Raw genomic sequence first — 15,432 nt, 5'->3', positions numbered from 1 at the left:
CATCTTTCAAGCCAGCCCTGTGACACAAAAGCATTTCCGACTTACCCCAACACCTCTACTAAAAGACAAGAAACACCCTAATTTAGTTCATCTATGGCCAAATGCATATAAAGCCTGCATGAAGAATTAAACATTGTATTTGTTTTGCAACTACGCTTGGTTGCGTGAGACTTCTGATTTTAAAGACACAGGGTCGGCTCAACATCAGTTCTGTGGATGGAGATAAACGGTGGCCTCTCAAAAAGACAGGGCCTTTAAAAGAAACAAAACCATCACCATCACTCCAGCAGACTGGCATCCGGTTTCCAAGGAGGTCTGAGCAGCCCCTAATCCAATCCAGTCTTTTCATTGGTGGCCAAGTGGGCAATTCTCAATGGTTTGTTTCATGGTAAACAGGGCATCTTCCCATCAAGGAAAACAGAAAAGTAGCCAAAAGGCAAATATTTAACTGGTCAGCTTCACATCTACAAGGAAAATATCATCCTTCTTTTCTCACTTAATATAATTTATATTCAATTCACCATCCACTTTCTTTTTCTAAAGTGCACATTTACTGAAAAGCTCCACTAACCTTTAAATTTTTTTCTTTATGCGTGCACAGTTATGGTGAGTAGTTCTTCAGCTCTACACAAAACATTTTTGGCTGATATGACATGAGTTTATTGTCATTAATCTGCATCATCATAAACGACTAAAGTGCCCCGATCACTTTGTGTGTGTATGGGTGGTGTGTTTGTGTGTTTATCTGTGTGTACATGGGCTGCACGTCAGTGAATAGGTGATCTGCATGGGAAACTTCCAGCACTGTGCTGGCTGTTACAGCAGGCACAGCAGCTGGCAGACAGTATGCCGGCAACTGTTATTAGGGCTGACTGTATAAAAACAAAGCACACACACACAATGCCCTTTTATTTGACATTACAGCCATGCCACTAACAAAGTGATCCACACACCATATAAAATTTGACTTTGTAGGTGGATGATGTAATCTTCAGAAACCCTTACTGTTTATTGGGTTGTTTAACATCTCCTATTTCTGAGGGGGTTGTTTCGTGAATACTAACTTGGGCTAAGCACATTTTAATTTGAAGTTACATTCTGAAAATACTTTGAAAGGTAATTTGGACATGAAGTAGGTTTTTCTGTTCAGCACCAATGACCTGGATGTGTGACAATAATACCTCAGATATATGTTACAGACAAAACACTAAGGTTTTTCTAACCAGCAAGGCAATGTAAGGAATTACAGCCCAAAACCCAAACATTTCTTAAATCTTGAAGCAATTTTCTCTGCTCTAATTTATGTTTTGTTCCTAATTAAGGATAAGCACAGTGAAACAGGGCTGATAGCAGTCAGCAGAGGCAAATTGAGGTAATCCTCGAGCGTCTAATTGCAAATAAAGAAAAGCTGCTGAAGCGCTGTACCAAACACAACAGCCACCATGGTTACAAACCGCAGATAAACTGGCAGACACTGTGAATGAGCTCAAAATGAGAGGCGGTTTAAAGTGCTCCGAGAGTGAAGCTGGCATCAGATCGCCGGTTACATGACTTGGTTGAACAATCTGGGTCTGCAAGGCGTTCCTTAATGTGTTGAATAGCACAACTTGAATGGCAAAACTCCCTGCTCAAATTTTCAAAGGATTACAAAGTTTCCCCTCTGTGGAGAAAGACAGTCTGGTAATGAATGTTTGGTTAAGACAGTTTAATTGATTACGTCAGTTTTTCCCAAATTCTTTTCTGAAGTTATTCAGCTGGTGAGTAAGCTTTAAACATTCAATTCCAGCATACACTAAAAAAAAAAGGCTCAATAACATTAGTGCACAAAAACTTGTTCCAGCTGCAGAGTTTTGTGGACTAATCTGCAGTATATGGACACACCTGAGTCTTTTCCCAGAATAGTCACGCTTCAGCGAGCAGATGACATTTAAGCATTTTGAAAGTTACACAGGATCTGTTTTTCAGCATGTTCACTTTAAAATGGTTTGAATGTCTGCACCATTAAAGTGCAAAGTATCAACTCCAATTTGGATTGGTTTATGTCAGTGCTGAAAGAACCGTGTGTGAGACATAATCTATTTAACACACTAAACGTTTTACTGTTAGTTCATGTATAAAAGACGGAGAAGGGTTTGCATGTCACATGCTGAAGACTAAACTGAACACAGAGACCGACAGCATTGTTGTCCAGTTACTCTTTGAAATTTGGGCGCTGTGTGTCATACACAGTCCTTTCAGTGCTGACACAGACTGAAGCGAAGACTTGGCTCTTGACACAAAGTGTCTTTGAGCCTTAAAATAAAGACTGTTTCAGCTGTTGATAATGTTGACTGAACTCTCTCTCTCTTGTGTACTCTATGTAGCTGTGCACTTGGAGTTCATGTTTTGGAATAAACGGAAAGATTTGTTACTCTGGTGAGAAATCCAAAGATTCTCCTTCCAGCTGTGTGAATGATGTTAAAGCTCTGTTCGCTTTAGAAAGTAGATACTCACAAACTCTAGTGCTGTTCCTCAGACTTTAACCTGGAACTGTAGTGAACAACATATGAGGTTTTAGTGTGGAGTCAACATCTGGTTTAGTATTTGGAAAGCAGTGGAAAATAATGTTCCATTGCCATCTGAGGGAAAATACGGAGGAAGAATGTTGTTTACCTCTACTCGCAAAATGCTTTCAAGAGAATCTAATCTATTCAGCTTGCCTATAAAACTAAATCCCACTTGCAAGTTGGAAGCATGCGCACTTAGAGAGAAAGCATGGTTCCAGCAAATATGCCCATGCGGGCCCACAGTGGGGACAATCCCGTTTGTTTGTTTTGCTTTTTAAGTGTCCCAGTGGGTAAAACTACTGTGGGGCCTGCATGGCCTAACCCACAGGTGGAGCAGTGAGGTACTCATGTAGGCTAACCCATGTGGGACCCATAAGAATTTTGCTCTTTTGGGTCGTCATGAGTGTTTTCATTATAGGCTTGCCCACAGAAAAGCCATATAAGGGGGCTAAAAGGCAACACTTCTGTGGGCCTTGTATGGGTGATGAGCCTGGGTTTTCCCTGTCCACACAGCCCCACAGTTCAGCCACACCTACCTACTGTGGGCTCACATAGGCATGTTTGCTGGCAAATTATTTAAAACAAGGAAACATGATACAGAGACACGTGACTTATGTGTTTTAGTATACGTACAAAAATTTGAGGGTGATAGAGGTTAACTGATTCAACAAACAAATCTCTTGGGTTGTCAGGAAGAGTATGTGTTATAAAAATCCGTCAAATCAAGTAGGGCAGCCTACGCCTCGAGGTTGCTGACATTTTATGCCAGTATTTGGGTTCACTTGGTGTATTGGTTTACACATTTGGCTAACAGCTAAAACATCCCTAGTTCAATTGTGGGAGGAGTTACAAATCCTTTTCAAGATGGACATCCAATATAAAAAATCTGTCATATGAAATATGCTGAGCTACCTGCTGTAGTGAACCCTTGAGAATAAGAGGGCAACCAGAAGTAGCTTTAATAGGGCCCACAGTGATCCCACGTGTGCCCCAAGGGGTGAATGTTTGATGGATTTTTATCCAGTGTTTTTATTTTAAACCACAGTCCCACGTGACCAGACACTTTCTGATTATATCTTGATCAAGTTTAACAAAATAAAGGTCTTGTCTTGGGAGTGTTTTCTAAGCATATCAGTCTCTGCAGGAGGCTCTGCAAACACAATGCATCACCAGTGCTTATGAGCCAAAATAGACAATGGCGGTGACCGACCCCAGCAGGCTGACGGGAGTGAAGAACATGTAAGCAGCAGTGAGCTCATGTAATTTATCGCTCCCGAGGCCCCAAGCCTGAGGGTAGCCACAAAAACAGCTGGGAGTAGAGCAGGAAGTTAAACCCAGGCTAGTTTCGCTCTAAGCCCGTGTGTGGAAGGAGAGAATTAAGAAACAGGCAGGACAAACTGTGTTGCATCTGCTGTCCTTGATTTGTGGTGGTGTTAGAGGGTGAGAGGAGTGGCTAGATTTAGTAGACAGCTTTAACTCAGGGAATGGAAAAACCAAAGCAATACACACACCCTCGTGGCTCTGCCTCCAGAGATAATTGGGTCACTGTGGCTCAACAGCATTCCTCATAAATTAACTACCAGCTGTATTTTCTGATGTTCAAAGCTTTTTAAAAAAAAAAAGATTGCTGCACATATGAAATAGAGATAGCACAATTATGCCAGGTAAGAAGCGCAGACAAGCATAAAATATGAGACCTATTGATTCTGACATGCAAACAGGACCTTAATACTGATGGAAACTGTCGCTGAATTTCTCCACCGCTCCCATCCTTTCTTGGCAGTAATGGCCATGGACAGGAGCAATATCACAGCATATTTTTGTGAGCTTTAGACCACATGTTACATGCTATTTGAAGCTCTTTAAAAAAGAAGATTTGTATAGGTAAACCTTTGGATTTCTTGGTAGCTGGGTTGATGGCGACATAGACGACAGCTTAACCCAAGTCTATACAATGCTGCCATCTAGTGCGTTATTTTATGGTGACTCAGAGACACAAAGTACAGAAGAAGAAGCCAAAACATAATGTAGAATTTCTCCTAAATCTTGACATGTCCATTCTCCTTGTTGTGATAAAAATCCTCATTTGTATAAACTCAGCAGTTTATGGGCTGCCCCTTTTATTTATTTATTATAACTGCTTCAAAAAAGGCATGAACCACAGAGAAGACATCCGATTTCTTAAGTTTCACATTAAAGTCTGTTGTTTACAAAAATGTCACACTTGACAACAAATCTGTCCCCTGTCTGCTGACTCATTTACTGTGAAAGTCTCTCACAGTGAGCTTGAGTTTCGGGGTCCCGGTTCTGTGCGTGCTTGTCACTGTCCCACTGATTTCCTGCAGAGAGGAAAGTGCTTTTATTTCTGTTGCACGATCAAAGCTGTCTGGTGAATTTTATGCTGCAGCTTCACACCGGGATAAGTAAATAAATAGTCTGGTTCACCGTTTAACTGTGTCATTGCTCAGTGTCTGATGTTGTTGGAGTGCATGTTTTATACACCGAAGTCAAGGCAGCTTGACAAGTAGGAGATTATCTAGATAACAACGTGGCTTTAGATGTCACTTATTAAGAAAATAATAAAGCACAGACAAATAAGAGTTAGCAAGAGTTAAACCTCATTAATTTCAGTGTTTAACTCCAACAGTGTTCCTCATTAGTTTGATTGTATAATAGAAGCAGACAGCTGCCTTTAGAAATCACACATATACAGCCCTACTGGCCATTTATCATTCGTTTATTAGGCATTTTCAATTAACACATTACATTAATAAGATTTCTTTTTCCCATCACAAATATTGAAAGTGAAATTTCTCCAGAGGACTCCTGTTATGTTACTTGACAGATTAAGTTGAGTGCTCGAGTTTACCTGAGGGAAATTATCAACTCATTGGATAACAGGCGCCTTATGCTACTTGAATTGTATCACCTCCAAGCAGCCGCTCTCCTGTTGTCTCCCCTGAGTCTGGAATGAAAGCATGTAGTTTTGTGCGGGCAAGAGTGCGTGCTTCACATCTCTGTCCTGCTCTTGAACTCTTCCAAAATAGATTAAAAATAATAATAGCAATAATAATACAAATCCATGGAATAAGAAGCTGAAACTGGATTGTGAAATGCCAGCATTTAGTTTTACGTAAAATATTAATTTATATGTAAAGAAAATACCCAAAAAATACACAGGAAAATAACAGGTGATAGACTATTCAAAAGAAAGTTATATCCAACCAAATGTGTAAAATGCAATCAATAAATAAAGGAAGAAAAAAAATGGGTATTGGATGTGATCATTTTTCTCACACTTGGCTGATTCAAACAGTGTCAGCTGCTACATTTGATCAAAGCCCATCTGCTGCCAAATTGTTTCAACTTCTTTCTTTTTAAATAATTGATTGCTTTTGTGATTACGTTTACATCTTTTATGATCACTGCAGATTATATATATACAATTTTCCTCCTTCCTCATTCGAATAAACGGCCCGTGGTGTTCTTGATGTACAATACAGTGCATTACCAAATCAATGTATTGAATAGATAACCTTCAACACTTGTTCTATAAACATTTGTTATCTTTGAAACTATTGCTGTTCCCAAAGGCAATCATGCCAGAACTCAATTGCAGCGTCTTTCGAGATTTATATTAAAATAATGCCTCATAACACCCTGCTGTATTCAACAAACACAATGCCACTCCTAATTAGAGATAAATAGGTCTACATTTTCTCATATGTTATTCATCTGCAGGTTTGGTGACCTTCAAATGGCAATGTGTCACTCTGGTTTTGTATTTACCTCAACAAACGAGACACGATTCTCAGAAAAGCCATCAGTGCTGTGATTACTTCTTTGCCAAACGGATTTTCATCTGAAAGGTCTCCGTGACGTTACCGCAGCGTTTATTCTTTGGTTTGGTTGGGGAAATCAATCAATAATCTATTACATTAGAAAATACTTCTTCTCCTTTATTATTACAGTAAATCAATATGCCAGTGTTTGCATGAATTTGATTTGCATACTCTGTAAATTTGCCACAGTATGTTGTTTATGTTGGTGTTTCTGGGGGTTTTGTATTCTTTCCAGCAGCTCATCTTTACCATGGGAACTTCAGGTTTCATATGATGGACACAATAACACAGAAGATTGTGTGTATTATATATCTGACTTATTAGTAAGGAGCTGAAGCTTTTGAATGTAGCTCTCTGGCATGCTTGAGCATTTTGACCCAAATTCCTTTGATTTAAATATGGTAATTTGTTATAGGAAGTGTAAAGAGTAAATTATCTAATCTTACTTATCACGCCTAATGCATGCATTTATTTTGCTGCCTAAAGGGCTTTTTTTCAGGATGTTTGTGCTCCTGAATCATTAACTATTATATAACTACTCTAGAGAGGGAACATAGCGAGCCTCTGCTCAGTGACAGAGGCCAGTAGAGTGTCATTACTTTCCCTGGAGGCCCTGTTTCATTAGAAAACAGACCCATCAGACTGCCAGCGGGGAGCGAGTTCATCACTGAGCCTCTCCCACATTGATCCACACTCAATACGGCCACAGAATGAGAAATGTACGCTTCTAAGATGTGTCAAACCTTTTTAGACAATTTTTAGGAAAAAGGTGTCATGCTTTATCTGTGCTTTAACTTATTTTATGTCACTGATGAACATTCAGAACAGTTTGTCATTGTTTCGGCTCACCTCTACACCTGTACACCTTAATCGGCATGCTGTTGATGAAGCTGTGGCATTCTCCGAGCTTTGTAGGAGAAAAACAAAAAAGATGTTTTGGGGTCAGTGCTCGTGTATTTTCTGTGCAACACTTTTAGGACAACAGCCACAGAGGGAAGATGTGCTGCTGTCAGGCAAAGCGGCTCTCATGACACCATCACTCGCACTGTTATCAGGAGGTTCTCTCCAAATGTCCTCTTAACAGCTGAGACTCAGGTTATTACCTTAGAAGACATAGCACAGAATGTAACTGTAAGCTCTTCATATAAAATATTCTGTGTGTACAATATTAAATATATGGAGAAGAGTACTGGTCAAGTAAAACAAATCATTTAATAAACACTATTTTAATATTTCTATAGATTTATGCATGAATTATTTAAAAAAATATCTATCATTAATTCCTTGTGTGTTTATTTTACTTTGTCAAATAACCCAAAGTATTTATTTATTTATTTATTTGTCACATTTTACCCCTACTCACTTCATTAAATGTAATTATTTTTATATTTTATTTTAATGTTCATAGATTTTTATTCTAGTATGCAAATGAGGAGGCTCTCATGAGGTCAACTTTTTAAATTTTATAACATGAATTGAAATTGACTGCCTCCAGTCCAGAGATTGTTAACAAAGTAATCACTCAGATAAAATAAATGACATGTGAATAAATAAATGTGCACATGAAGACATAAATATCAATGTCATAAGTGTCTGATAAAAACAAAAATGCCTAAACATGTTATTTAGAATAATGTTTTAGGTTTTTAATGGCATATTTATGTATTCACTACAAGATATTAGCTATTTTTGATGGGCAGTTTTGATCCTCCATAGAGCTTCTCCTGAAATGTAAAATACTCTTTATTGTTTCATTAAAATTATATATTTATACATTATTAAAAAGGGCTGGAAAGTTTTCTCCTGGGAAAAAAAAGAACAATAATCAAATACTGATCAACTCAGTACAAGATGTCTTCAAGATAAAGAGAAAACTATCATTTTGCAAAGTGAAGGTCAAACATTGTAGGGTGACAGTAAACAATAGGTATGTTTAATTCTGTGGCGCATCCTCCCACAAAGTGGGCAATATAATCAAATTATTCCTGCTAACATTTGCACGATCATTGTACTCAGTACTCGCTTAAAACAATTCATAATGTGATTTCTGGGGAGGTTACTATTTTAAAAACACGCCTGACCTTTCCGTCTTCACCTCCATCTGGTAAAGACAATTGACTGATGCCAAATTAAACTGTGCTTCATTGTCTCTCCCCAGCTTAATGAGTGCAGCTACAGCAGATCAATATATCATTTGTAAAGTAAAATCTAATTGGAAATTGTTTCCCATTTGCTCCGAGACACAGAAACCAGACCCGCTGGCTGGATTTTGGTGAGACGAGGCAGGCAGAGCCAGAGGGTGCTTTTGGCAAAACCAGATAAGAATAATTTGTTATCTTCCTCATAACGACAAATCAAACAGATTCCTCTGCTTATGTGGTTCCCTCTTCCCCAGTATACGGGCTACTGTTTAATTGTGTTTGCCAGCTGAAACCCTCTCAGCTTTTGAGGTTTCATTCGTCATCAGAGAAATACAGCTGCTCCAATCCGCTTATCAATGTGTGTCTCACTGATGTTTCCATGGAAACTGTGTTTACTGCCTCACAGTGTGCTAAAAATGGTTCCAAAGTGATAACGGTGCCAGAGTAGTGAAAGCGGTGTAAAGACGTTATGAACAATGACAGTCATAGACGTTGTGGCATTATAAATGTATACGTGTAAGCCATTGTTTATTGTTTAAACACGATCAGGGAAAAAACCTCTTCTATCGTGTTCTGAATTTCAAAAATGTCTCATCTGCCAATTTTAATCCTACTGATTATTTCAAGATTTGATAAAATGGGAAAATGCAAAAATATCCTTTTTCCTTTCTTCCTCTTCATCACTGTCTCCCTTTTCCTCTTCACAAATCTCACTGGCAGCTCTGTGGAGGTGCTAAATGTCTCAGCCAATGAGTACAATTTAGACATAGAAATTACAAGTTGAAATTGAGTTTGACCTTGTGGCAGTCCAAACCGAGTGTGAAGTCCAAATAGGGGAATTACAGAGCCTAACTAATGTCATTATTTTCCCTTTCTTCTAATAATAATATGGATTTTTTTCTCTGGCACGTTACCAAAAACCTGATCTTTTGTGACCCAGATTATGTTTTGGTTTCTGCAGCTGTGGCTCTCATTTCATCCTTATGATTATTCTCCACAAGTGACTGACATGACTACAATTTTCCAAGCTTTGCCTTTTCAAAATGTAGTGCAATTTAAATATATATATATATATATATATATATATATATATATATATATATATATATATATATATAAAGAAAATCCAACAAACGACTTTTATCCTCGTAATTATTTGAATCTAATTTTCTCTAAAACATCACTGTAGCGGTTTCCCCCACATGCACGCACAAACACTGTGAATGCTGTAAGATTGCTTTTGAAGAAGACAATAGTCATGTGTTGTAGATAGAAGAGACAGTTGGAGCACTGTTCCCATGGCAATGGGTTTAGAGGAAATAACTTTGCATTCATCAAGTTTAAAGTATTTTTTTTTCCCTTTTTTCTGAAAAACTGGAGAGAAGCCGACTTTCTGCAAAGCTTTATGATTTCATTTTTTTTTTCTTAAAATTTGTCTTTTCCCTTTTATATTTCTTCTGATTCCATCAAACTTCTGCTTGCTAAGATCCATTTTCACTTTTCACTCTTTTTTAACCATGAACAGAACAGATAACATTTAATTTGTTATTTAGAGCAGGATCTGGAAGAATGTAACTCTGGGGTTATGTTTCACATGTGATTAATGGTTGGGAATGAATTAAAGTGTAGGTAAAGATGGCACTGATAAATTTCAGACCATATTATGAATCTTCTCTCACCGGCTTATGTAACACTTCCAGATCAGGCCCATCACTTAAACTAGTATCATCTTTTATTCCATTAGAAATAAACGTCATAGATTGTGACACTTAAAGTACATTCTCTTAATAATTTCTAACTAATGACTTGATTACAAAGTGAATATCTTCCACTTAACCATTTCAGGACCTGGAGTGTATCCTGGCGGTAATCGGGCAGAGGCTTACATTCATGCCAATTTAGAATCACCAGTTAACCTAGCGTGCATGTCTTTGGACAGATGGAGGAAGTTAGAGTATCCAGAGAGCAATCGCCAGGACAAAATGCAAACTCCACACAGAAATGCTCCAGCCAGGATTCAAACCCAGGCTCTTCTTGCTGTGAAACAACAGTGCTAACCACTGCACCACGTTGCATTTAAATTACTTATAAACTGTAGAGCAGTTTTAAATAAAAGAAGGTGCACCATATAAAGCTTTTATTGAGTGTGATTTATTAGAAGGCATTCACAAAGCATCAAGAATAGATGAGTTCAATTTGGAATAATAAAGCATACCTATCCTATCATTTCATTTAGTAACAACAGAAATACATTTGCAGTGACAGCTTCATGTGGGACTTAATGCTCTTTATAGATTACTATTAACACAGTAATAGGATAGGCTGTGTAATGCTTTATATGCCAGATATGACGGTGAGTGAAGAACAAATGAGATTAAATAAAGAAGAAAACTACAAAATGTGGATGATGTAATGAACTCAACATAAAGGTTTCTTCTGCATCTTTACATCCTTTATAAAGTAGATCAGCCGTAGTTTGTTTGAATACATTGTTAGTGTGCATATTCTGTCATGGATTTTAAAGCAGCTTTCGGGTTTTGGAACATGTGAGAAAATTCTTTAAAAAGTGTGAGGAATTGGCTGTTAACCAAACCCCGTCCCTAGATTAGTCAGGACCTTGATGATTGTTAGCAGGCTTTGTCATTGATTTATAGAAGCTGCATTATTTATTTCCCACTGTTTTCCTGAGTTACTTGCGGTTTGTTCCAGTCCTTCAGAGGAGGCTGAATCTACGGTGGAGTTGGTTTAAACACAGAGGTCACCCAAATGGACTAAACCATCTGCTGCAACAGCATAGGGGAGAATTATGTTTCTGTTGTTGTTTTTCTTTGATATAGCCATTGTCCCCACTTTGCCTTTGAAATGTTTTCTCCACTAGAATACAAAATATTTGTTTAGGAGAGCCTTATTTTTGAGTAGGTTTGTTTAGTTTACCGGCTTATTTCTTAAACAAGTACAGAAATAAATAACTATTTTTATGGTTATGTATGTTGATATTATTATTAATCTTTTTGGGGTATAATACAACCCACATTTTGAAAGTTATACTTGTGCCTGGATATTGATTGTCCTTAGAACGGACATTTTTAACATTACTACCAAGAAAGCTCTGATTCCCTTTAATAGTGTGTTTATCTGAAATATAGCAGTAAAGGGTGAGCTATAATGTAACCAATCACATTAAAGCATCTGCTAAAAATGTTAGTGCTTAATAAAGAAAAAGAAACAACCGATATAGGAAAGGTTTGGGAAGTGTGGACGTGAACTCGAGCATGAAGACATGCTGGGCAGTCGTCAGATTTGGGGACCGCTTTGAAAGAAAATTCCAAGGTAAATTCAGATGTGGCCCAGCTGTGACAGAGTAAACCTTTCTGGTAGTTTTACATCAAGACACACATGATGAGAATGAGACGAGACGTGACACTGGTTCAGTCAGAAAGACACTGATGCTTGATAATGGCAAACAATGTTACTGTGGGCTGTCAGCAGTCTTTTGCCTCTTTGTATTTCTTCAACATTAAGCAGTATTTAAATTTAAAATTCCCGACTGGGGCAGGAAACATCACAGACAAACCTCTCCGGAACAGTATGCTGCTCAAATTGATTCTGAATGTGACAAGCAAGTCATCTTTAATGCATTCTTCCATTTGACAGGCTGCATGCTAATCATTTTAATATTTGTGCGAGCACATCAAATCTTGTATTCTGCCAGTGAGCTTTTAACTGTATACCTTTACACACACCACTAAATGGCACATGTCATAATGACACTATCTCTGCCACAGAAGTTTTCCCACTGAGAGAATACTGAGAATACTCAGTAGAGCACTCATCGGTTTTCTCCATAAATATCTTTTTTTAAAGGCAGTGAAAAGGAAAATTTGATTGAAACCAGTTAAGCAACTGAAATTGCATTCAGTCTTCAATTTATTCTTGCATCATTTTGACAGCAGCACAACCAGTGTGACAACTCTCGGAGAGACAAGCCTACAAGCCAGAAATAGATAAATTATGAGTTTGTGTCAACATGGAGCAGACATTGGCCAAGAAAAAAGTACATGTAGATGAGCTGTTTGATGCTCGGGTGACTGCACAGAAACTGGAACTCAGGGGAGATGTCCCGACATGTAGATCTAAGTAAAACACGATGGAGTCACTGTTGCTTAAAAAGTAATTGCTTAAGAAACTGAGCAGCGCATTCGATAAGATGCGTACATCCTGTAGAAACATTGTGGCATTTTATTGTTTCTTTTAATCTCTTTAAATGTGTAGACATGGAGTGACTGTGGAGGATGGATGGGGGTCTAGACTGTGGATCAGTGGGTCTTCAGTGCTCAGTGATGGAGAAAGGCTCTCTGGCTGTCAGTGTGCTCCTACTGATGAAGCAACGCTGTGATTGACAGATGAGTCTTAGTGAAGACCACCACTGCTCTCTTCACTCAGCTTGAGGGATAACACACCCTATAAGGAGGTGCATCCTTATGAGAATTTAGGCTTTTTATTGGCTTGGGGTTCATATGAATCCATAGCTGTAATACCTAGAGAAGAGTAAACATTGTTTCATGTGACCGCGTTGCAGACAAACTGTTTGCACTGTATAATCTAAATGACTTTATCATTCTCTTGTGTGGAATGTAGGAACCTCAAAATAGCTTCATTTCGCTGTGAGAGAGAGCTTATGATAATTGTGTTGGGTGTTTTGGCACTAGAGAATTCTCAAATCCTTGCTTGTCTTCAAGAATCCCCTCATTAAATCCTTTGCATTCTTCCTCCAGCATGTTGTCTCTCTAAAACAGCTCCAGCCACAAGTTACCTCTCCGTATCCCTGCTAGGCCCCGAGATCAGCTCCATGAGTTGAATTATAGAGCAGAAAAGTCATTAAGTGGGATAAAGATACAAAGAATCGATGTGGCAATGGATACTCCGAAGCTCCCACTTGTCTTCAGTCCAGTGCACATGAGCATCAGGGTGGTGTAAAGTCTGCTTGTTGTTTCCAGGTGAGCTCTCCAGTCAGTCTACAACTCCGCAGTTACTGATGAGGATCAATAATGACCACCTACCCAGACAACACAGAACTTGTTCTTCCTAAATAAATAGTTGTATGGACAATAATAAATGTAAACAAGTAAACAAGCATTAGTTTTGGCTGCAATTCTATAGGAGAGAGATTATAAAGTTGAAGCCCCTTCGTTTAATTTCATAGTTATAAATTGTGCAGCAAATCCTTATGGACATCACAATAAAGCTGATGATGTAAAACCTCTAATTCCCCAAAGAATAACAGGCAGCAGCAACCAGTCTTTGTTGTTGTGGGTGGGAAGCTTTAAAATAGCGCCTGTCCCGAGCCTGTAATTTTTAATAGCTATGTGAAAACTGCTGGATAAATGAGACCGACAGGCATTTCTTGTCTAAAGGATTGTCCTGTTTTATTCACAGAGAAAGGCCCACATCTCTCTCTGTCTCACACACACACTCTCTCGCCTCAGTGACAAGCAGATCTGACTTGTTCTCCTTTAATTATGTGACCCACCTGGGCTGAAGTCTTTCCTTATGGAAACTAATGGCCAATTGAAGCTTTGGTTTGGTGTCATTACACAGACATGCCAAGTGCACCTGTCTCAAAGATGGGAAATAAAGGGCGTGAGTGCAAAGACGATTTTGGCTCTTACCAGAGAGAAATGTATTCATTAGAGAAAATACCGGGTTTTATAGGTGTTATTGCCTTGAACCAGACACGCTCACAAGTGGAGTTATCCACATAAATGGTTGACACAAGACAAGACAAACTTTGTTTTTTTGTTTTTGTTTTTAACTTGAAAGTATTTATGAAAAACAGTACATGTGCCAGTTGTTCAATAATTCATGCAATCATTCAGTATTTATAATACTTCAGAACAAGCCATACGCAAGACCTCTGTTGATACATCAATGTTAAATCTGCAGACTATGGCAAGCCATGCCTTCCTGAGCATAAGATACAAAGTGACACTTTTATGACAGCATTAAAGGGGTTGGCGGTGGGGTGGGGTGAGGGGAGTGACGGCTTGACCTGAGAAGGGCTAAGATGATCTGTTAACTGGTTAGTAGCCAAGTGTCGGGCTAAAGTGCAATAAGCGTGTGATGTGCTGGCAGTAATCCTACAACAGGAGTCCTGCACTTGGCTTGAAGTGAATGAAATATTTTCTTTTCTCACTAAGTTTAGCTGCTTCCTCCTCACCACATGCCTGTGCGTTCATGTGGAATGAGTCATTCATGCCTGTGGTCCATAAAGCCTCACAGCCCACTCACATCCTCAAACTGCCAGGTCCCTATCCACTCTCTGCATCACCACCAGCAGCTTATATACATATATATTTAACAGTTATCACCCAAATCTGTGTGGCGGCCTTCTAAACCTCAGTTCCTCCACCCTCAGGCTACAGCCACCCTGTAGTAGCCTTTATTTCCTGCTGTCTCCGTCTGTGTTTGTCAGTCAGCTTCTCTTCGGTCTCGCTCTGGGAGGCCAACCTTTCAGCATTTCCAATGATGTGCCTTGGAAATCTGTTTCCAGGGCAACCGGGGTACCAAATACTCTCCCAGCAGCATCTCGCTGGTGCGTCCTCCTTTGTTTACACTCTTGATATCTGTGAGGACGTAGGTTGCTCTAAACACATTTGGGTGGGAACAAAAAAAAAACAACAACACTGCAAATATATAGACAGAAACGGAGTGAGAGTCACACAGTCAGTTTTATGTTATACACCCACAATATGTAATATGATAATGGCAGCCCTGAAGAATAGATCTGCTTTGTAATAAATCAGATCCTAAGTAGATGTCGATTTAACTAGAAGCCCACACCACCGTTCAGCTTAAACGCCGTGCATCATCTCTAGAAAACACAAGAAATGTTCTAAAACCAGT

The sequence above is a fragment of the Copadichromis virginalis genome, linkage group LG16 (genome assembly GCF_057382275.1).
Source record: "Copadichromis virginalis isolate Kocher_CV1m ecotype Utaka linkage group LG16, C_Virginalis_male_GT1.1, whole genome shotgun sequence".
Classification (NCBI taxonomy): domain Eukaryota; kingdom Metazoa; phylum Chordata; class Actinopteri; order Cichliformes; family Cichlidae; genus Copadichromis; species Copadichromis virginalis.
The sequence above is the reverse complement of the archived record's forward strand: the minus strand, read 5'-3'. Positions refer to the sequence as shown.